At 42.6% G+C, this 24,012-nt stretch overlaps 1 long non-coding RNA gene across 1 annotated transcript; it reads left to right on the top strand.

Moving 5' to 3' along the window:
* Positions 1 to 7,083: 7,083 nt before the first annotated feature.
* LOC123989587 lies at positions 7,084 to 10,843 on the top strand. The gene is made up of 3 exons (XR_006830579.1): positions 7,084 to 7,190; positions 10,180 to 10,333; positions 10,787 to 10,843. It is a non-coding gene; the product is annotated as an uncharacterized LOC123989587 (long non-coding RNA).
* The last annotated feature ends 13,169 nt before the right edge of the window (positions 10,844 to 24,012 follow it).

The raw sequence follows: 24,012 nt of genomic DNA, 5'->3' as shown, positions 1-24,012 counted from the left end.
CATAGATATCGCATCATTGTATCTGTCCCATTAAGGCTTCTGTGAGAGCACGGGCAGTGCCATTGAGGCATCTCCATTTTGAAGTAGTCAGTTTTCTTCTTCTTCTACTTCTGAGTTGATAAACAAACTGTAAGGGTGCACACTACCACCTAGAGTGTGTTGTTTGAACAGGTATAAAGCCAAGGTTGCAATTTACTGCCATCTAATGTTTCCACACAATAATAATTCATTGGCTTATCCCTCCTGGTGGCCTGAATGGAATTATGTAATTCTTCCTCAACCCAGTTGACTACTTCAAAATGGTGAAAGTCCTCAATGGCACTGCCCATGCTTAAACAGACTTTTGGGGACTAGAGCCCTCTCTCTATCTCTATGAGAGAAAGCTAGTGATAGTAATGCACAAACTAGGCCTATTTGAAACATTGCCATCTCCTGACAGAATTTACCTGCCAGATTCAAAAGGTCCAGTCTGTCACCAATGGCCACCTTCAAGTGGGAAAGCTGCCAAAGCATGCTTGGACGACTTTTCCCAGGCATTAACTCAGAGGAATTAACTCAATCAAACCTGAGACAATCAGTAGCAGTAAAAAATTGGGGAAGCCAATCTAGAAAAAGCAGCCATATTACAACCTGTGTGTTGTCATAATTGCATTGTATGCTCTATAACCTGTTAGTTCATATGCATTGACACCGTGATATATAGGTCTAAGGCCAAGACAATAAGAAGACAATAAATAATTTCAACCAAACGTTTGTTTCATTACAAAACCGGAGAGCAACACCTGTCCTGTGAAATCCACAAAACATATTGCATGTAACAAACAGTTACATGACCTACAGTATGGTCAAGCAAGGTAACGTTTCCCACATTTTCAGACTACTAAACATCTCTTGACTTAGAACTACTGAGAGTTACTACAAGTCACAAAGAAAACAGGAGCTTCCTCCACTATTCCAGCACCATTTCAACTTCAACATAATCTAATCACCTCTGCTTAGTCTAATACAGTGACAACTAAAAGTTACCAAAACATTTTGTCCAATCAACATAAGCTACATATGATGTGGCTGTCCATGTTACTGATTTCTGTGTGTGTGTGTGTGTGTGTGTGTGTGTGTGTGTGTGTGTGTGTGTGTGTGTGTGTGTGTGTGTGTGTGTGTGTGTGTGTGTGTGTGTGTGTGTGTGTGTGTGTGTGTGTGTGTGTGTGTGTGTGTGTGTGTGTGTGTGTGTGTGTGTGTGTGTGTGTGTGTGTGTGTGTGTGTGTGTGTGCGCAAGTAGAAACATGTTGACTCACCCTATTTGTAGAGAAATGCCAATGCCATCCTCCTCTTTCATGTTGCCTAAACATTGCATGATTCTGTCATACAGCACACACTTTTAGTTGTTGCTGTCCTACCTGACTAAAATATTTGCTCGCTAGCCAAACTTCCTTTCTTGGGCAATGATATGCCAGGCCAGCTACTTAACATTAGCATACTACATGTATTGTAGCTACAGGGTTGGTAGGTTACTTTTTAAATGTAATCCGTTACTGTTACTAGTTACCTGTCTGAAATTGTAATCATTAACTTAACTTTTGGATTACCTAAACTCAGTAACGTAATCAGATTACTTTCAGTTACTTAACGTGTAAAACACAGTAAGCAGAGACACATTAGAACACATCACAAAACATTGTGACAAAAAAATGTATTTAAGCCCTGTATACCTGCCACTAACATGCGTCCATCATCCTGATCTTGTCCATTTACACCTATAAGATCTGATCACAGTCAGACCACAATGCGTCTTTTAATCATGTACACCTGTCTAAAAACGTGGGCACAAACACAATGTGCAGGACAAAGGGTACATGTTGAGACCAGGAAGGGCTTAAGTAACACAGCAACATGGATGGTGCTAAACACTTATCCCACAGGACACCAGTACAAAAAAGTATGCACTCACTACTGTAAGTCGCTCTGGATGACTAAAATGAGAAATAAAATATGAAGAAAACATTTTTTTTTACAACATGCACAGTGTAATCACACATTTAGTCCACCAAAACGTTTTTAAAGTTTAAGCAAAAAAAGGTGCAGCTAGGTCCAATAAACCCACATGGCATTGCAGAAGGCCTATTCTGAAGCTAGCCTACTCAGATGATTGAAAGCAGAAATTGCTGTTGTAAACAGGTTTCCACCATAGCTGAAAAGGCGCTCAACTGGGGCACTGGAAGGCAGTGTAGTGTTATACTTCCATTGCTTCCATTGTGCTGAATTTTAAAGTCTGCATGTATTTCACTTATCTTGGCAGCAATCACATCGTAGGTATGATGTCCTCTCAGTCTCGCACAAGCCAAAGCAGCTGACTTCCTCTTCAAGGTGTCCTCCTCAAATCACCGGCATGAAGATTCTATTTACGGCAGACAAGGGCCCAGATTCACAAAACACTTCTTACGCAAAAATGTCTGTTTCTTGAAGATAAAAAATAAGTCCATAAGACAGTTCGTAAGTGGAATTCCTCAACTATATCTTCTTACAAATCTTCTTAAGATGTTTGTTGCTAGGCAACCGTTTTAGCTAGCTATTTAGCTAGCAATGACCATCATGTTAGCATATATTTTACAAAGACTATTGTTCAGAAAACATTTTCTTTGGTTTAAAATGATCAATACTGAAACTTTCAGATGAAGTTTGAGAGTGAAGTAAACATGTTCTAATTAACTTTTTGCTTAAGGAGAAACATAAGAAATAGCACAATAACATTTCCAATACATTTTTTGATGAATAACAACTTTGCTTAACTTTCTTCTTCAATCTATAGTTATTAAGGAAGAAATGGCAGTAAATAATACATTTCTTCATAAGAAGGTTTTGTGAATATGGCCCAGATGTCTTCTGTGGTGCAGACTTACTACACTCTGTAGTTTGGTGGAGGGAGCTTCTTTCATGGACTCAAATTCCCTTTCAATACATTCTACACATGACCTTTCTACCCCCACTGATTCCTTCTACTAGCTTGCAGAATGAAGGCACCTCTACTAGTGCATCTCTGCACTCCTCCATGTCGTCTGGCTGCCTTTTCCTGCTCAGGGTCTTCCATTGATTGTTATGCATCCTCTGAATAAACTAAATGTAATTACTTAACTATGACACGGCAGCACAAGTAAAATAATAGGGGAGTGAGCACCTTGTTATTGTTTCCATTTAAAGGTTGTAGCTTTACCCAACTTTTGTCCACCCTTTAGAAAAATATGTTTCTCTTTCTATAGCCTGCCCCTGTCTGATACATATAGGGCTGGGGTAGGAACATGTAACTACACAGATATGGACAAAGCTCTGGATGTAAGGACATCTATGGTGGTTTATATTGTTTGTCTAGAAACACTATAATATATATTTTTTAAATGGACTAATACAGTATTATACTTTGAGTTATGATTGAATAATACAGGCATTTATTCAGGTTGAAAAAGCTATTTAACAGCAGGAAAACTGCATTGTAGCTTTATTGATTTGGGTAGCATATTACCCTGAAACCATAGATAGCTAGCTAAGTTAGCAACAACCCTGACAGTGAGCATCTTATTATGTTCGGTTACAGAGTGCAAGTAGCTTTCAAAAGTTTAAAACTTTTGATTTAGCTAGCTAGGCTATGTAGCCCTGTGAATCTCACCCAACTATCTACAACTGATTTATCTTAGTTAAAATTTGATTTAATACATTTAATTAGCAAAATTGTTAACAAATTAGCACAATAGCATACTTGCTATAATATCTTGCTAACTACAGTAGCTAGCAACCGACAGAGCAACCTTAAGTGAGCAGCATACTATAGTTTAGGAAAGTTGGCAAACAAATCAGCAAAGTAAACAGGCTAGCTAGCTAGAAATCTGACTAACTAGCTAGTTAGTACTCTCTGAAATCTCTGACCTATGCTGGAACATAGGTAACATTGTGAAGACAACATGTCTTTCTCTAGAGACTAGCTAGCTAAGCAAGCTAACGCACCACGCCTGCCTATCGTGTTTCTTCAGGTTCAAAGTCGAGTCTCTTGATGTCGACAGCAGCTTTACCGTGGCCAAACAATTTGCATTGAACTGTTACATTTCCGCCCTTTTCATCTTTGAACACATTGTTCTTTGAAACTCAATCCAAAAAATGCACTGCGTTGGCGAGCCATAGCATTTTTGTTTATGACCATGTATATTGCTCAGGCAGGAAGATCAAAATAGCAATTAATGTCTAACGTTAAAATGAAAGGTAATTAATAAAACAGGCAATTGTTTCAACATGTTTTTTTCTGCAAACATCCCTTCTAAATGTTAAAGTAATCCTAGAGGTAATGATTTATTTTTTCAAAAGTATCGGTAATCAGATTACAATATTTTTGCTGATAATGTAACGGATTAGTTTCGTTTTTTTGTAATCCATTACATGTGGATTACTTAATCCGTTACTCCCCAACCCTGTGTAGCTACATGTTATGGTTGGATCAGAATCACCTTTATAATCATTGGCCAGTACGGAGAATTAAGTGACACCACAAGTCCATATCGTTATCTCCCTCCATGGCTAATTTAGGAAAGGGATGATTTTAAATAGCTAGCTAGCCACCGAAGGACAACACAACGACATACAATAAGTCAAGTTTTTTTCTGTCAATAATGTCGTTTTGGCTAGTGAGGAGATTGATCTGAAGCCAAATCCAAACTGGCTTCCCATGACACTTTTTTTGATGGGCCAGGACCATTCACAGCTGAACTCACTCAGTTTAGCTCAATGCTGATTGGCTATTATTTATTTTTAATCAGGTGAGGCCAAATGCTCGCTGGCTTCCTTTGCATTCAATGCTATGGGGGGCGGTAACAATATCATACTCTTTCTGACCGGACAGCATCAGATAGATACGCTGCACATACTGAGACAGAAGGACACTATTTCGTTCATCCTTTTGCCTATTGAATGACATTTTATGAAAAACAGAATAATAATAATAATCTTTGTCATTTTTTGGGGAGAAGCCTGGCTTCCCTTGGCATCTATGAATACATGCCACTGCACACAATGCATTTAGCAGGACACTTGGTGTATAATGTGACAGACCGGGTGTCTAATCTCACAAAATGAATTTAGCAGGACGGCCAGTGTATATGTGACCCAACCAGGTGTTGAATATCCCACAGTGCCAACGCCTAGGCATTCAGGTCTCAGGTAATATTACACCACACGTGACTATACCAAAGGATTTGACTTCCACACGCCGCAGTGTGGTGAACTGAGAGTATTTGTTTCAGACAGAATTCAAGTATTGTGTACGCATTATAGACATTTTTGCATTTTCATAGGCTGATATAATATATGTAGGTTTATAATGAAAAATATATTAAGTAACTATGATGCACTATGAAGTAATAGAAGACATTGTACATGTTTCCATAATGCAGTATGCACATGTGGTTTGAAGACAGTGATGCCAAAATGTGTACCAACTAAACTTTTTGCATTAAAATGCAGGTGGATGACTGGAAAACTTCAGAAAACATCCTTTCTCCCACACATTCCAGTAAACCTAAAGCATTTCTTCACCAGCTCACTGCAATTGACACATAGTCCACAATGCAGTGATACACCTGCTATCCCATGATAGCAGGGCTCAACTGGTGACTGACAATTCACTGCTGCTTAAGTAGTCTAGTTTCGTGCTGCGAGTGCATATATAGGGTCAAATGCATGTTGTCATAATATTGCTGCTTGTACATGAGTAAACTCCATCCATATTATAAGAAACTCCAACCCACTGTGTTGTATATATTTCTTGCACATACTTTTTGCTCTTTATGATGTATCCTCTTTCCAAGCATATTATTCAAAACTAAACTAAAAAACATGATTCATAAAGGATTTTTGTGTTGTACAGAAACATTATTTGTCTCTTGAGTAAAGGGTTTATTTTGTCTTATATAGTTCAATCGTAATCATTTATTCAGAACAAAACCGCTGAGATATGACTTCATAATATAAACTAACATCCCCTCTGATAAGATGATTTCCATGAAAGATTATGTATTGTAGCGACCCGCACAGACAGCTGTGTGTTATGTGTTAGGCTAGGAGGTGGTTGTGTTGTACTGACCAGTACCCGGTGTTCGCGGGGTCCAACCTGTCAATCAACCTGCTATCTGCCAATCACGGGAATGCCTGGAATGTTCTGATGCCGGGCATCCTGGTGGTTGGTGGAGTGGCGTGGAGGGGGGTTGGGCAGGGGGGTGGAGCATTGGAAGTTAAGACCAGGTTCAGCTTTTGTTCTCTCTCTCTTACGTCTGGGCTTCACAAGAGAAGGTCACGATTGGCTTGTGTCATCTATTTGGCGTGTGCTACGGCCCAAACAGTAGCCTGTGTAAAGTTGGTGTAATAAACCGTCAATTCGTAAACTCAAGCCTCTGTCTGGACAATTGTTCCTTTATGATCTAGTCGGGTCATTACAGTATGCACATATTTCAGACACAATAGTATTTCAGACACACATATTTCAGACACAATAGTATTTCAGACACATATTTCAGACACAATAATAGCTATTTTAATCTCATATTGAGTTCATACTTATGATACAGGTACTGTAACTGCCAAAATAATGGAAACACTTGTGTAATGAGTTAAACAAAGCATATTGAAAGTAAGTGCTTCCACACAGGTGTGATATTAAATACGTAATTAAGATCATGCTTAGGGGTCATGTATAAAAATGGCCAGTTCCCCATTATTGGCTTTGAAAGAGGGGTCCTAAAGGAGCATAGGGGGTTTAAAGTGTGTGGTTGTGTATACGATGAAATCAAAGGAAAATGTTGTACATTCTACCAGGAAATGGCATACTCTTTTTCACGTGTGTATTTTGTGTGATTTGATTTGTGTTTCGTTCTGGAATGTCACTGATGGGATTCATAAGACTGATATTTACCGATAATCACTGGAATGTAACAATGGGAGGAAACCGGAGCAACTCACGGCCCGATTGGCACACCCACCCTCGCAAGAATGCAGGTACAGATGTATTCCCATTGGTTCCCCCTGTATCGAAGCCTGTATTTAAAGCCTTGCAGAAGCAGCATGGAGGCAAAACGACTCCAGGGGCGCGGATGAGGAAGGATCTCATATGAACACGGAGAAAATGGCTTTGGGGTGGAGTTGTGGCCGCATCATAGAAGGTAAACACGGACTGGAGTAATGGGGAAGGGAAGTTTAACTATTTCCACTGGACTGGACTCTCGTGAGTTTGAAGAACAGGTTTTGGATTTTAAGGAATAGACTCTGGTTTATTGCAAATATATATTCAAAGACCATTGTGTGGCAATGTACTGCTCAACATTTCTTTGTACCTTAGGCCTAACCCAGAGGTGGATCTGGAGTGGTCAGCACAGAAGGAAAACCATGAACAGACTTCCCCACCCCTTTAAACTGGAGAAATATCTTTTCTCTTTTTGTGGAATATAATTCCAATTTAGCCAATTGTTGAGCAGTACATTTTTCCCTATTTATTTCTGTTAAAAATAAATGTCCATTCTTTTTGCTGAAATCGTTCCTCCTTGTGTTTTATGGTTACTGTGGTTTGGATTCAAACCAGCGACCTTTCAGTGAATGGCCCAATGCTCTCAACCACTAGGCTACCTGCCATTCCCTCCAAGTGCATATGCCTTGCATCTCCGTGAGCTGGCTCAGCGCCTACAAATCAGACCCAAAGGAACACCACCATGAAGACACAAATACAAGTGTCCAGTATATCCTCGGGCTGCGAGAAGGGGCCATTCAACAAGAAGAGCTTTGAGGACCTAGGGTGAGGTATGAGGACACTTATCACCCCTCCCTCCAGGAACTCCGAAGAGAAATCTGGAGAAAACGCAGCCCAACCCCTCATTGACAGACCAGATACACAACACACAGGAATACATTTGGGGGCCTAGACAAGGCCCTCAACCCTCCCAGCAACCACCCACATACCAGTGAGACCGATCTGCCGCAGATGTGGGATAAGTGGACACATGGTCAAGCAGTGCTGAAACTGAACAGCCCAGACAGCTTTACACTAGTAAATTCAACCACGTGACAGGTGACTGGAGATGGGTCAAAGAGCTCCACCAGAACAAATCGGCCTAATCTAGTTGCGGCATGCACCTATGTTGAACTCTCCATTAACGTGAGACAAGGGACATTTTTAATGGACACTGGGCCCCAAGTTACCCTTATTACAGAGGCTTGTTTTAACCAACCTGTTCCAGAACTGGATGTTGGCCCCAAAGAGCACCTTGGCTGGCTGACACAAACTGTGGAAAATGGGTAACAAATTCCCTACGTTGGCTATGTAGTAGCAGAGGTAAACGTTGGAAAGCTTGTGTTGAAGGACAAAGGGATTGTGATTTCAAGGAGTGAACCCCAAAACCCTGATACATGACCTATTCTAGGCATGAACATCATTGCATCATGTTGGGATGCTCTCCTCTGATTCACAGGTTCAAAATTAATGATTGACAACATCCACTAACCCCTCAGCCAAGGTGACGTGGCAAGCCGCATTTGAGGACTGCTGAGAGATCTTGGCCACCACAACTCCACACATAAAGGGACACTGAGACCAGGGTATCGGCACCCCCTGAGTATCCCTAGCCAGAGTGGTGGTATATGGTCCAGAGCCCCCTCCAACTTAGAGAGCTCAGTGTGTTCTGGTTGAACCCCTACCAACCCCATGTTCTGAAACTGGTTAGAGCATTGGTCTAATAACCGAAAGGTTGCAAGTTCAAATCCCCCAGCTGGCACATGAAGAGGACTCCGGACGGATGGGAGTAGTACGACAGACCATCCCAAGAGGTATTGCAGCCCTGATACAATAACGGTACAGGCCCATACCCCCCACCATGTACCAGGAGATTCATAGTCTCTTAAGGACCATGCAAAACCTGGTGTAGTAAGCGAAAGCACAAGCCCCTGGGCAGCACTGATTGTCTTATTCAGAAAGAAGAATTTTCATTTTGTGTTGATTCTCGGAAATTGAATAATATAACTCATAAACCCATCCGTTGCCCAGAATTGAGGAATCACTGATCACACTCACAAAAGTGTGTGAGTGAGAACGCATTCCCTTTTGGTTATGCAACGCCCCTGTAACCCCTGGCAGGCGAGTCCACTTTGGTCTACCTAGACAATGTCATTGTGTATTCAGAAGACTTAGGTGACACACTTACGTGACCTGGAGGTAGTGTTTGAAAGGCTGAAGAAATTTGTCTTGAAACTGTGCCCTGCCAGATGTACTTCTTTGGCAAACATTGTCAAACAGAATTGCTCCCAATCCAAAGAAGATTGCCAGTGTCCCTCAGATGGTAACACAAGTGTGGTCCTTCCTCAGATTCGCTGGTTATTACCATAGGTTCATACCTGGTTTGCAAGCCTGGCCCAGCTACTCAATTATCTCCTAGTTGGTGCAGCAAAAGGAAAAACGCAAATTGTGCCCATATAGTGGAGTGAGCAGTGTGAACAGGCCTTCCATACTCTAAAAGAGAAGCTGGCACAAGCCCTTGTCCTTGCAGATTTCAAACTACCTTTCAGACTGTACCCTGATGCAAGCAATGTGGGTCTAGGAGCAAGTTCAAGATGGCAAAGAGCAAATTATAGCATATGCCAGTGGAAGCCTGTCCCTTGCAGAGTGAAGGGATGTCAACTATAGAGCCTTTAAACTGGAACTCTTAGCACTTAAATGGGCTGTAACGGAGAAATGTAAGGACTACTTGTGGGGCTCACAGTTCACAGTGTTAACAGCACAATTGGGAGATGTAGAGCAGCGCTGGGCAGCCAAATTTTCAAATTACTGCTTTGATTTGAAATACATGTGCTTTCTAGAATGTCTCCACAGAAAAGTAACCACTTCTAGCTCCTGTGTTCATCAGACACAGGGGTCACCATGGTAAAGTGTCCACATGGAATAGGACCAAGAATACTGGCAGGAACAACAGGAAAGAGACCCCATAGTCAGACAGCTATGGCACCACGTTGCCAGAGGAGCAAAGCCCACTTGTGACAAAAGAGAGCAGGAGACTGTGCGCCGCCTCATTCAACAATGGTCTCGGGTAGAGCTGGATGGAGTCCTCGATCAAAGCATCCTGGACTCCAGCACACGAGGTGTACCACTAAATCATTGTCCCCCTATAGGATTGTTGGCCTACTTGGAGTGCATATCATGGAAGGAGTGGCCAAAACATTGTTTGCACAGCGCTGAAGCTTCTATTGGGCCCCAGATGGAAAGATCTGTTGGCTTGGACCTTGGCCTGTGAAAGATGTGTGCAACGGAAAGCACGTTCTGAAGGTAAAGCACATTTGGTTCCTATTGACACCCACGCACCACGACAAAATGTTGCCTCCTTGTGTTTTATGGTTACTGCGGTTCCCAACTGGTCACTAGAACTCGAACCATGCACATTAAAAGTTCTGGTGCTCCAAACCTCTACCAGTTGATGCAGTCAAGTTGTTATGATGTGTGTGTCTCAAGTCACCAGATCTCAACCCAATTGAACACTTATGGGAGATTCTGGAGCAGCACCTGAGACAACATTTTCCCCACCATAAACAAAACACCAAATTATGCAATTTCTCATGGAGGAATGGTGTCAGAATCTTTCCAATAGAGCTCCAGACACTTTATGTGGGCGTTTCCTTTATTTAGTCATTTACCTATACGTGATGTCATGTTTTGTCATTGATTATCATGTCTTGTCTCTGTGCTTCCCTTCTATTCGTTTCCCTCTGCTGGTCTTATTAGGTTCTTTCCCTCTTTCTATCCCTCTCTCTCCCCCTCCCTCTCTCCCTCTCTCGCTCTCTCTCTCTATCGTTCCGTTCCTGCTCCCAGCTGTTCCTCATTCTCCTAACTACCTCATTTACTCTTTTCACACCTGTCCCCTATTTTGCCCTCTGATTAGAGTCCCTATTTCTCCCTCTGTTTTCCGCTTCTGTCCTTGTCGGATCCTTGTTTGATGTTCGCTGTTCTGTGTCCTTGTTCCGCCCTGTCGTGTTTTACCTTCTTCAGATGCTGCGTGTGAGCAGGTGTCAATGTCAGCTACGGCCGGTGCCTTCCCGAAGCGACCTGCAGTCTGTGGTCGCGTCTCCAGTCATTCCTCTCTACTGACGAGTGGATTTCAGTTTTCCTGTTTTTGCTTTTACCTAGATAATATCCAGGATTATCGCTTTTGTTTAAGACTGGAATAAAGACTCTGTTTCCGTTAAGTCGCTTTTGGGTCCTCATTCACCTGCATAACACATGAATATGTTACATTATGTTGCATCATGTATATGCTCTCGTTCACATGCCATCAAAACCTGAACATGTGAAAACTGTAATCTTCAGATTATGTGAGATGTAAACTAAAGGGATTAAGATTAAAGAACAGCATATAGAATTAAGTGTTAATCGTGGGCTCAGCAAAAAAAAAGTCATCCTCTGAATGTACTACTCTACCATGAATAGGCAGGTTTTCAAATGGGCAGTTAGACAGCCAGATAGACAGACAGATGGACTGGCTAGTGGATTGAAATGTATTTACGAAAGTTCAGTCAGTAAGGCTGAATGGATCGTCACTTTCATTCATCAAGTAAACTCACATGATTCACATCGCTTCCTATCTCACTCATCAGCATAGCAAGTATTTACAGGGCCTTCAGAAAGTATTCATACCCCTTGACTTATTCCACATTTTGTTGTGTTACAACCTGAATTCAAAATGGATTAACTATATATATTTTTTTACCCCCAATTTACACACAATACCCCATAATGAGCTTTCCACACCTGGATTATGCAACATGTTGGCCATTTTTCAAATTTGTTGTTGCTAGACAAACATTCAGGTTTTGCCATACATTTTCAAGTAAATTTAAGTCAAAACTGTAACTAAACCACTCAGGAACATTCACTGTCTTCTTGGTAAGCAACTCCAGTGTAAATTTGCCTTATTTTCCTGCTGAAAGGTGAATTCATCTCCCAGTGTCTAGTGGAAAGCAGACAGAACCAGGTTTTCCTCTGGGCTTTTGCCTGTGCTTAGCTCCAGTCCATTTCTTTTTTTATCGTGAAAACCCCCCCAGCAACCTTCCACCTCCCGACCAACACCAACTGAAGGCCTGTCATCGGATCCCCATTCTCTCAGCAAAGGGCACCCTGTCATCAGCATCTGGCTCTGAGGAGCATTCTTCTGCGACGAGGCCTACCCCAAACTATTCAATAACATTCCATATTGTATTCTGTCTCTGTTGTCATTCAGTTTAGCCTTTCCTCGATTGAACTGTGGCTGAACAGTTATGGGTGGTGTCACGGGTGTTATGGCCTGACCAAATATCTGGATGGGATGGTGAGGAGCCAAAGAACAAGTGTATATGTCATTTTTTTCTACCTGCACCTGAGACATAGATGTACACTAGCCATTGTGGGATTGTAACTTCAGAAGAATCGTACTGGTAAAGTAATACATACTTCCTGGGTGCAACCTATGTTTGTTTGTTTTGCCAAGTAAAGAACACAACAGCCATGGCAAAGCCTAGCACTGGCATACGACATTGATCCCTCCCCCTATAAGCGAAAAATGTGTAATGCTTTGTCATCATCCCTCATTGTCAAGTAGTTCACATCCTTCAGCTCACCCAAGTCCCTGCCAGGCAACACAGTCAAATCAAACCCGACTTCCAATCCTGCAGATAAATAATAACTGTATCAATTCGAAGGACAGCTCGATTTGACAGGGTGAATCATTTACAAGCGTACCAAGCGTACTGTAGGCAGCGTACTGACAAGCGTACTGTAGGCAGCCAGGAGCCTGACTGACCAAGAGAGGTAAATCCACTGTATTCCGATTATAGAACTGGGCACTTAACCCCACTTACCCGAACTAAGTGGCTTACCCACTAATCAGTGCCTGCCTGTAATCGTTAAGGCATCACCTTGCCAGTGCAGGTTCAGCACCTCCACAAAGGTAAGTACTGTGAAAAACTGTACTACTATAATAGTGTATTTAAAAATACAGTAGATCACGTGCCCTTCGAGGTCACCCATCATCTAGTACTGGGTCGGCCCCTCTTTACCTCCAGAACAGCCTGAATTATTCAGGGAATTATACAAGGTGCCGGAAACATTCCACAGGGATGTTGGTCCATGCTAACGCAATGGCATCCCGCAGTTGCTGTAGATTGGACGGCAGTATGTTCATGCTGCGAACAGCCTGTTCCATCTCATCCAAAACATGCTGGTCTGGGGACTGCACAGGCCATTCAAGTCAATTGAACTCGCTGTCATGTTTCAGGCAATGTTTGGTGATCGTGTGCCCACTGGAGCTTCTTCTTCTTGTTTTTAGCTGGTAAGAGTGGAACCCAGTGTGGTCGTCTGCTGCAATAGCCCATCCGTGACAAGGATCGACAAGTTGTGCATTCCAGGATGCTGTTCTGCACACCACTGTTGTACTGCACCATTACTTGTCTGTTTGTGACCCACCTGTTAGCTTGCACAATTCTTGTCATTCTCCTTTTACCTCTCATCAACAAGCTGTTTTCGCCCACAGGACTTCCGCTGACTGGGTGTTTTTTGTTTGTCTCACCATTCTCGGTAAACCCTAGACACTGTCTTGCATGAAAAGCCTAGGAAGGTGACCGATTTTGAGATACTGGTTCCGGCATGCCTGGCACCGATGATCATAGCATGCACAAAGTCGGAGGATCAGCGTGGCAGGTGTGTTGTTATCTGCCCTTACAACCTGGGGGCCCGTCAGGAAGTCCAGGATCCAGTTGCAGAGGGAGGTGTTTAGTCCCAGGGTCCTTAACTTAGTAATGAGCTTTGAGAACACTATGGTGTTGAACACTGAGCTGTAGTCAATGAATAGCATTAGAGATTGCATCATCTGTGGATCTGTTGGGGCGGTATGCAATTTGGAGTGGGTCTAGGGTTTCTGGGATGATGGTGTTGATGTAAGCCAAGACCAGCCTTTCAAAGCCCTTCATGGCTACAGATGTGAGTGCTACGGGTCGATAGACATTTAGGCAGGTTATCTTAGTGTTCTTGGGCACAGGGACTATGGTGGTCTGCTTAAAACATTTTGGTATTAAAGACTCTGAAAGGGAGAGGTTGAAAATGTCAGCGCCAGTTGGTCAGCGCATGCTCGCAGTACACGTCCTGGTAACCTGTCTGTTCCTGCAGCCTTGTGAATGTTGACCTGTTTAAAAAAGTCTTACTCACATTGGCTGCGGAGAGCGTGATCACACAATCTTCTGGAATTGTTGGTGCTCTCATGCATGTTTCAGTGTTATTTGCCTCGAAGCGAGCATAGAAGTAGTTTAGCTCGTCTGGTAGGCTCGTGTCACTGGGTAGTTCTCGGCTGTGCTTCCCTTTGTAGTCTAATGGTTTGCAAGCCCTGCCACATCCAACAAGTGTCAGAGCCGGTGTCCCTTCCACGGGACACTCGCTTAGCCCTAGGTTAAAATCTTCCTTAGCGCAGGGCTAAGGAGGCTCTTAGCCTGGGCTAAGGTGTGAACGCAATACTTGGTTGATGGAAACATAATTATGCACAGGTCAATTGTTGTCATGCACATTTCTACAAAAGGCCTCTACAGTATGCAGACCTGGGTTCAAATAATATTTGTTTTCTTTCAAATACTTAAGCTGAGCTTCATTGAGCTTGCCTGGTGGAATTAGACCAATGGAATTGCTGCCATGTTGTGTTGCTACCATGTTGTTGTCATGTGGTGTTGCTACCATGCTATGTTGTCATGTCTTGGTGCCATGCTATGTTGTTGTTTTAGGTCTCTCTTTATGTAGTGTTGTGGTGTCTCTCTTGTTGTGATGTGTTTTTTGTCCTATATTTTTATTTTTAATCCCAGCACCCGTCCCTGCAGGAGGCCTTTTGCCTTTTGGTAGGCCGTCATTGTAAATAAGAATGTTTTCTTAACTGATTTGCCAAGTTAAATAAATATATATTTGTCCCAAAAGTGGAAACCCCACCCAACCGCTTCCAGACAAGCTCAATAAAATGTTCAAAGAATTTATATGAAAACAAATACTATTTGAACCCAGACCTGATTTACAGTATGTAGTTGTAGCCATCAAAAAAGTGAGCGAGAAAGAGAGTGTGTGTGCGGGAGGGGGTCTAGGAAGTGTGCCCTCTGCCATGTAGTCTACTAGATGGTACGCCAATTATGTCCCTGCCTCAGCATCAAAGAGAACAGATCAGAAAGTGGTTCTTTGGGGCTTCAACATAACAGCCACGTCTGAATCAAAGACAGACAGACAGAGGAACATGTACGCACAGATCAGCCTTTTTATTTTATTTCACCTTTATTTAAAAAGATAGGCCAGTTCTCATTTACAACTGCGACCTGGCCAAGATAAAGAAAAGCAGTGTGACAAAAACACAGAGTTACACATGGAATAAACAAACGTACAATTTAAAAATCTGTATAGTGTGTGCAACTGAAGTAAGGAGGTAAGGCAATAAATAGGCCAATAGTTGCGAAATAATTACAATTTAGCATTAACACTGGAGTGATAGATGTGCAGATGATGATGTGCAAGTAGAAATACTGGTGAAGAAAAGAGCAGAAAAACCAAAACAAATATGGGGATGAGGTAGGTAGTTGGTTGGATGGATGGGCTATTTACTGATGGGCTGTGTACAGCTGCAGCGATTGGTAAGCTGCTCTGACAGCTGACGCTTAAAGTTAGTGACAGAGATATAAGTCTCCAATTTCAGTGATTTTTGCAATTCGTTCCAGTCATTTGCAGAAGAGAACTGGAAGGAAAGGCGGACAAAGAGGTGTTGGCTTTGGGGATAACCAGTGAAATATACCTTCTGGAGCGTGTGCTATGGCTGGGTGTTGCTATGGGGACTAGTGAGCTGAGATAAGGTGGAGCTATACCTAGCAAAAACGTATAGTTGACCTGGAGCCAGTGGGTTTGGCGACAAATATGTAGCGAGGACCAGCCAACGAGAGCATACAGGTCGCAGTGGTGGGTAGTATATGGGGCTTTGGTGACAAAACGGATGGCACTGTAATTGGCTTCATCCAATTTGCTAAGTAGAGTGTTGGAGGCTAATTTGTAAATTAAATTGCTGAAGTCAAGGATCGGTAGGATACTCAGTTTTACGAGGGTAAGTTTGGCAGCATGAGTGAAGGAGGCTTTGTTGCGAAGAGGTTGGTTCTTGATTTGATTTTGGATTGGAGATGCTTAATGTGAGTCTGGAAGGAGAGTTCACAGTCCAGCCAGACACCTAGGTATTTATAGTTCTCCACATATTCTAAGGCAGAACCATCCAGAGTAGTGATGCTAGTCAGGCGGGCAGGTGCGGGCAGCAATCGGTTGAAGATCATGCATTTAGTTTTACTAGCATTTAAGAGTAGTTGGAGGCCACGGAAGGAGTGTTGTATGGCGTTGAAGCTCGTTTGGAGGTTTGTTAACACAGTGTCTAAAGAAAGGCCAGATGTATACAGAATGGTGTTGTGGATCAGAGAATCACCTGCAGCAAGAGCAACATCATTGATACAGTATATACAGAGAAAAGAGTCAGCCCGAGAATTGAACCCTGTGGTACCCCCATAGAGACTGCCAGAGGTCTGGACAACAGGCCCTCCGATTTGACACACTGAACTCTGTCTGAGATATAGTTGGTGAACCAAGTATCCCCCCCCCCCCTTCAAGATTTAGATGCACTATTGTAAAGTGACTGTTCCACTGGATGTCATAAGGTGAATGCACCAATTTGTAAGTCGCTCTGGATAAGAGCGTCTGCTAAATGACTTAAATGTAATGTAAATGTAAACCAGGCGAGGCAGTCATTTGAGAAACCAAGGCTATTGAGTCTGCCGATAAGAATATGGTGATTGACAGAGTCGAAAGCCTTGGCCAGGTCGATGAAGATGGCTGCACAGTACTGTCTTTTATCGATGGCGGTTATGATGACCTTTAGGACCTTGAGAGTGGCTGAGGTGCACCCGTGACCAGCTCGGAAACCAGATTGCATTGCGGAGAAGGTACAGTGGGATTCGAAATGGTCGGTGATCTGTTTGTTCAATTTGCTTTCAAAGACTTTAGAAGGGCAGGGCAGGATGGATATAGGTCTGTAACAGTTTGGGTCTAGAGTGTCTCCCCCTTTGAAGAGGGAGATGACCGCAGCCGCTTTCCAATCTTTATGAATCTCAGACGATATGAAAGAGAGGTTGAACAGACTAGTAATAGGGGTTGCAACAATGGTCGCGGATAATTTTAGGAAGAGAGGGTCCAGACTGTCTAGCCCAGCTAATTTTTAGGGATCCAGATTTTGCAGCTCTTTCAGAACATCTGGATTTGGGTGAAGGAGAAGTGGAGGGGTGGCTTGGGGCAGTTGCTGTGGGGGGAGCAGAGCTGTTGGCCGGGGTTGGGGTAGCCAGGTGGAAGTATGGCCAACCGTAGAGAAAAGCTTATTGAAATTCTCGATTATCGTGGATTTATCAGTGGTGACAGTGATTCCTAGTCTCAGTGCAGTGGGCAGCTGAGAGGAGGTACTCTTATTCTCCATGCACTTTACAGTGTCCCAAAACATTTTGGAATTAGTGCTGCAGGGGGCACATTTCTGTTTGAAAAAGCTAGCCTTTGCTTCCCAACTGACTGTGTGTAATGGTTCCTGACTTCCCTGAAAACTTGCATATCGCGGGGACTATTCGATGCTAGTGCAGTACGCCACAGGGTGTTTTTGTGCTGGTCAAGGGCAGTCAAGTCTTAAATGAACCAATGGCTATATCTGTTCTTAGTTCTACATATTTTGAAAGGGGCATGCTTATTTAAGATGGTGAGGAAAGCACTTTTAACCTTGAGTGTAGGGGGCAGTATTTTGATGTTCGGATGAAAAACATACCCAAAGGAAACTGCCTATTTCTCAGGCCCAGAATCTAGCATATGTATATAATTGTCAGATTAGGATAGAAAACACTCTAAAGTTTCCAAAACGGTCAAAATATTGTCTGAGTATAACAGAACTGATGAAGCAGTGAATAAAGCAAACTTAGGGAGGAGGCTTCTGATGTTAACATGCATGAACCCAAGCCTTTTACAGTTGCAGAAGTCAGAAAATGAGAGTGCCTGGGGACACACAGGGCCTGCATTAACCTTTACATCACTAGAGGAACAGAGGAGGAGTAGGATGAGAGTACGGCTAAAGGCTATAAGAACTAGTCGTCTAGTGCATTGTGGTTGAAGTGGCCATCACAAAGCCCTGACCTTAATCCCATAGAAAATTTGTGGGCAGAACTGAAAAAGCGTATGTGCAAGTAAGGAGTTCTACAAACCTGACTCAGTTACACTAGCTCTGTCAGGTGGAATGGGCCAAACTTATTGTGGCAAGCTTGTGGAAGGCTCCCTGAAACGTTTGACCCAAGTTAAACAATTGAAAGGCAATGCTGCCAAATACTAATTGAGTATATGTCAACTTCTGACCCACTGGGAATGTGATGAAAGAAACAAAAGCTGAAATAAATCATTCTCTCTACTCTCTACTATTATTCTGACATTTCACATTCTTAAAATAAAGTGGTGATCCTAACTGACCTAAGATATGGAATTTTTACTAGGATTAAACGTCAGGAACTGTGAAAAACTTAGTTTAAATGTGTTTGGCTAAGGTGTATGTAAACTTTCGACTTCAACTGTCTTTAATTAGAAAATGGAAAAAAGCTATTGGAATATAATGAAATGTATGCAACAAAAAAAAGACTGAATATTTACTGTCTTACTACTGCGCCATCTGGGGGAAAAGCAGGCCTTGAACTGCAGCAAGTCTTAACAGTGTTTACGTTCAAGTTCTTTTAGATGAAAAGGTCCATATATCAAGTTGTCATTGGCCTTGAACAGTTTGTACCAGGACTTGTTTGTCTTTTATATTTAGTGAGGAATAACTTGGAGCTGGAAGTATAGAGCCGACAGGAAAGTAATCTTTGAGAATCTGATATTCTAACCTGCAGGCACTAATGTCAACAGCTCCTCTCAACATCTAATTCAATAAAGATAATTCTCCAAAATACCCCACCAAGAATGCAAAGTGAAGAGGTCACAGATGATGCAGTTTCTATTGCACTCCACACTGCCCTTTCCCACCTGGACAAAAGTAACACTTATGTGACTACAGCTCAGAGTTCAACAACATAGTACCCTCAAAGCTCATCACTAAACTAAGGATCCTGGGATTAAACACCTCCCCCTGCAACTGGATCCTGGACTTCCTGATGGGCCGCCCCCAGGTGTTGAGGGTAGGTAGCAACACATCTGCCACGCTGATCCTCAACACTGGAGCTCCACAGGGGTGCGTGTTCAGTCCCCTCCTGTACTCCCTGTTCATCCACGACTGCATGGCCAGACACGACTCCAACACAATCTTTAAGTTTGCAGATGACACAACAGTGGTAGGCCTGATCACAGACAACGACGAGACAGCCTATAGGGAGGAGGTCAGAGACCTGGCCGTGTGGTGCCAGAATAACAGCAATGTAATGTCCCTCAATGTAACCAAGACTAAGGAGATGATTGTGGACTACAGGAAAAGGAGGACCGAGCACGCCCCCATTCTCATCGATGGGGCTGTAGTGGAACAGGTTGAGAGCTTCAAGTACCGCGGTGTCCACATCAACAACAAACTAGAATGGTCCAAACACACCAAGGCAGTCGTGAAGAGGGCAAGATAAAGCCTATTCCCCCTCAGGAAACTAAAAATACTTGGCATGGGTCCCAAGATCCTCAAAGGGTTCTACAGCTGCAATATTGAGAGCATCCTGACTGTCCCACCACCCAACACCCGCCAACCCCTCTTTTATGCTACTGCTATTCTCTGTTCATCATATATGAATAGTCAGTTACTACCTCAATCAGCCTGACTAACCGATGTCTGTACGTAGCCACACTACTGTATATAGCCTGTCTTTTTACTGTTATTTTATTTCTTTCTTTCTTTACTTACCTATTGTTCACCTCTTTTGCACTATTGGTTAGAGCCTGGAAGTAAGCATTTCACCTGTTGTATTCGGGTGCACGTGACAAATAAATTTGATTTGATTTGAGCTGAGCTGATTCTAATGCTATACACTCTCACAGTGGAGGCTGAGCCCTGGAGTCCCAGGCAGGCGGGCCAGCAGCCCCCTTGAACTGCAGCAAGTCTTAGCAGTGTTTGTGTTCAAGTTATTTTAGATGAAAAGGTCCATATATCAAGTTGTCATTGGCCATGAACAGCTTTGTACCAGGACTTGTTTGTCTTTTATATTTAGTGAGGAATAACTTGGAGCTGGAAGTATAGAGCCGTCGGGAAAGTCATCTTTGAGTATCTGATATTCTAACCTGCAGGCACTAATATCAACAGCTCCTCTCAACATCTAATTCAATAAAGATAATTCCCCAAAATACCCCACCAAGAATACAAAGAGGTCAAACGGTTTTACACAGATTTGGTATCTCAATGATTATCTGTACATAACCATCATGACACATCCACTCTCAACACATTTTATGAATTCAACCCCGGTCTGGAAAATTTGCCAAGTTTTCAGCAATCTAGGTCAACCTCAATCCTGCTGCAACCTATACTAATCCATTGTCCGTGGTGTGGGTGCTATGGGATTTCTGTCAGTGAGTGAGTGAGAGGGATGAACTGAGAGGAAGAAGCGGATTTGGCAGAGATCGCAGTGGTGCAGCCAGATGACATGCAGTGCCCAGCACTGACCATGGCCTCTTACGCAAGCCCCGACATCCAGCTGTGGATGGGCAGTGCTGCAGTGCATGTTGGGAATGTGTTTACATAATACAGCTCTTGACCCTACTATTCCCCTGATGCAGGGATAAAGAGTGAATGAATAGGGGGAAAAACCAAGCACTTATAAATTGTTCAAGGAAATATAATTTTATCAAGTGTGGGCCACATCCATCCAGTTATTATGGTCCTACTGTAGCAGGGTGCGTAATTGGCAGCAGAGAAGTCAGGCACAGGAGAGCAGAACTGTAATAACCAGAGATTTATTAAGCAAAACCAAACGGCATCCAGAACATCAAGATAAAGGAACAAAAATAACCCGTTGTGCGCTCACAGGCAACGTGCACAAGCACTACAATAAACAATCCCACACAAAGACATGGGGGGAACAGAGGGTTAAATACTCAACAAGTAAATGAGGGAATTGAAACCAGGTGTTTCGAAAAACAAGACAAAACAAATGGAAAATTAAAAGTGGATCGACGATGGCTAGAAGACCGGCGACGCTGACTGCCGAGCGCCGCCAGAACACGGAGAGGACCCGACTTCGGCGGAAGTCGTGACACCTACATGGTGGAAGGACAAGACTGCAAAATATGGTCTAATTTGAGGGCCTCACAAGTCTCTGAAAAGCTGACATCCTGAAATGTATAATCTTTTTCTAATGTACAGTGCCTTGCGAAAGTATTCGGCTCCCTTGAACTTTGTGACCTTTTGCCACATTTCAGGCTTCAAACATAAAGATATAAAACTGTATTTTTTTGTGAAGAATCAACAACAAGTGGGACACAATCATGAAGTGGAACGACATTTATTGGATATTTCAAACTTTTTTAACAAATCAAAAACTGAAAAATTGGGCGTGTAAAATTATTCAGCCCCCTTAAGTTAATACTTTGTAGCGCCACCTTTTGCTGCGATTATAGCTGTAAGTCGCTTGGGATATGTCTCTATCAGTTTTGCACATCGAGAGACTGAATTTTTTTTCCCATTCCTCCTTGCAAAACAGCTCGAGCTCAGTGAGGTTGGATAGAGAGCATTTGTGAACAGCAGTTTTCAGTTCTTTCCACAGATTGGATTCAGGTCTGGACTTTGACTTGGCCCTTCTAACACCTGGATACGTTTATTTTTGAAGAAAAGCAGGCCCAAACCATGATGCTGCCACCACCATGTTTGACAGCGGGGATGGTGTGTTCAGGGTGATGAGCTGTGTTGCTTTTATGCCAAACATAACGTTTTGCATTGTTGCCAAAAAGTTCAATTTTGGTTTCATCTGACCAGAGCACCTTCTTCCACATGTTTGGTGTGTCTCCCAGGTGGCTTGTGGCAAACTTTAAACGACACTTTTTATGGATATCTTTAAGAAATGGCTTTCTTCTTGCCACTCTTCCATAAAGGCCAGATTTGTGCAATATATGACTGATTGTTGTCCTATGGACAGAGTCTCCCACCTCAGCTGTAGATCTCTGCAGTTCATCCAGAGTGATCATGTGCCTCTTGGCTGCATCTCTGATCAGTCTTCTCCTTATATGAGCTGAAAGTTTAGAGGGACGGCCAGGTCTTGGTAGATTTGCAGTGGTCTGATACTCCTTCCATTTCAATATTATGGCTTGCACAGTGCTCCTTGGGATGTTTAAAGCTTGGGAAATCTTTTTGTATCCAAATCCGGCTTTAAACTTCTTCACAACAGTATATCGGACCTGCCTGGAGTGTTCCTTGTTCTTCATGATGCTCTCTGCGCTTTTAACGGACCTCTGAGACTATCACAGTGCAGGTGCATTTATACGGAGACTTGATTACACACAGGTGGATTGTATTTGTCATCATTAGTCATTTAGGTCAACATTGGATCATTCAGAGATCCTCACTGAACCTCTGGAGAGAGTTTGCTGCACTGAAAGTAAAGGGGCTGAATAATTTTGCACGCCCAATTTTTCAGCTTTTGATTGTTAAAAAAGTTTGAAATATCCAATAAATGTTGTTCCACTTCATGATTGTGTCCCACTTGTTGTTGATTCTTCACAAAAAAAATACAGTTTTATATCTTTATGTTTGAAGCCTGAAATGTGGCAAAAGGTCGCAAAGTTCAAGGGGGCCGAATACTTTCACAAGGCAATGTATTATACCCTGCCTGAACCTAAACTAAGAGTATGCATCATAAATAAAATAAGCTGCATATGTAGGCCTACATGTTGGCTAAGTGTTATCGGCTCAAATGTTATTTTTTGTGGAATACATATCTTTTTCCATTCCATGCTAACTGTTACTCATCTTCATTAGATTGACAGTAGCTCAGTGAGCAGTTCAAAGTAAACAGAAGTAAATAGGTGTTGTTCATGCACTTGAAAAGCAGGGGAACTTTCACTGGCATAGAGACAGTTCTTACGACACTGTGGCCTCATACCCTGAAAGATCTATGGTGTTCTGTCCATGATCTGTTCAATCATTGATGCTTCTGTTTTTTGATGCCAAACTCACCACTGGTGTGTGCCCAAAGAGCTCTAGATTCATGTCATCTGACCATAGCACCAGTTCTAATCCAAGTGCCAATGCTGTTTATCAAACTCCAGGTGGTGCAATGGTCAGATTACATGAAAAAAATAGCTCTTTGGCCACGCACACCAGTGGTGGGTTGGCGTTGAAAAACTCAGAAAAGTGCCTCATACCTACGGTAAAATATGTTGGTGGATCTTTGATGTTATGGGGCTATTTTGCTTCCATTGGTCCTGGGGTCCTTGTTAAGGTCAACAGAATCATGAATTTTACCAAGTACCAGGGCAATTGGCCACAAGTAGATAACAGTATCCCTAGGCAATAATCAAAATTCACAAAGAAATGGTTCATTGATAACAAAATGAACAATTTGCAATGACCATCTCAGTCTCCGGACTTGAACCCCATTGAAAACGTGGTTTGAATTGAAGAGGACAGTCCATAAGAGCAGACAAAGGATATCAAGGATCTGGTAAGATTCAGTATGGATGAATGGTCTAAGATCTGTGTTGTCCTATCCCATAAAACATTTTAGAAAAATGATGTTATCCTTGCAAGGGGAGGATGCTAGAGCATTGCAAATCATTTTTCCCCCTAACTTTTGTAGATTTTTTTTAGCATACAATATAGCTCGGTATATGTTTTATTTAGTCCTTTTCACTCATCTTTTTCAACGGTGCCAATAATTATGGAGCTGACTGTACATTTACACTTGGTGTACAAAACATTAAGAACACCTTCCTAATATTGAGTTTCACCC

The sequence above is a fragment of the Oncorhynchus gorbuscha genome, linkage group LG11, assembly GCF_021184085.1.
Source record: "Oncorhynchus gorbuscha isolate QuinsamMale2020 ecotype Even-year linkage group LG11, OgorEven_v1.0, whole genome shotgun sequence".
Lineage (NCBI taxonomy): Eukaryota > Metazoa > Chordata > Actinopteri > Salmoniformes > Salmonidae > Oncorhynchus > Oncorhynchus gorbuscha.
Note: the sequence above shows the minus strand (reverse complement) of the source record. Positions and strands in the feature narration are given on the sequence as shown.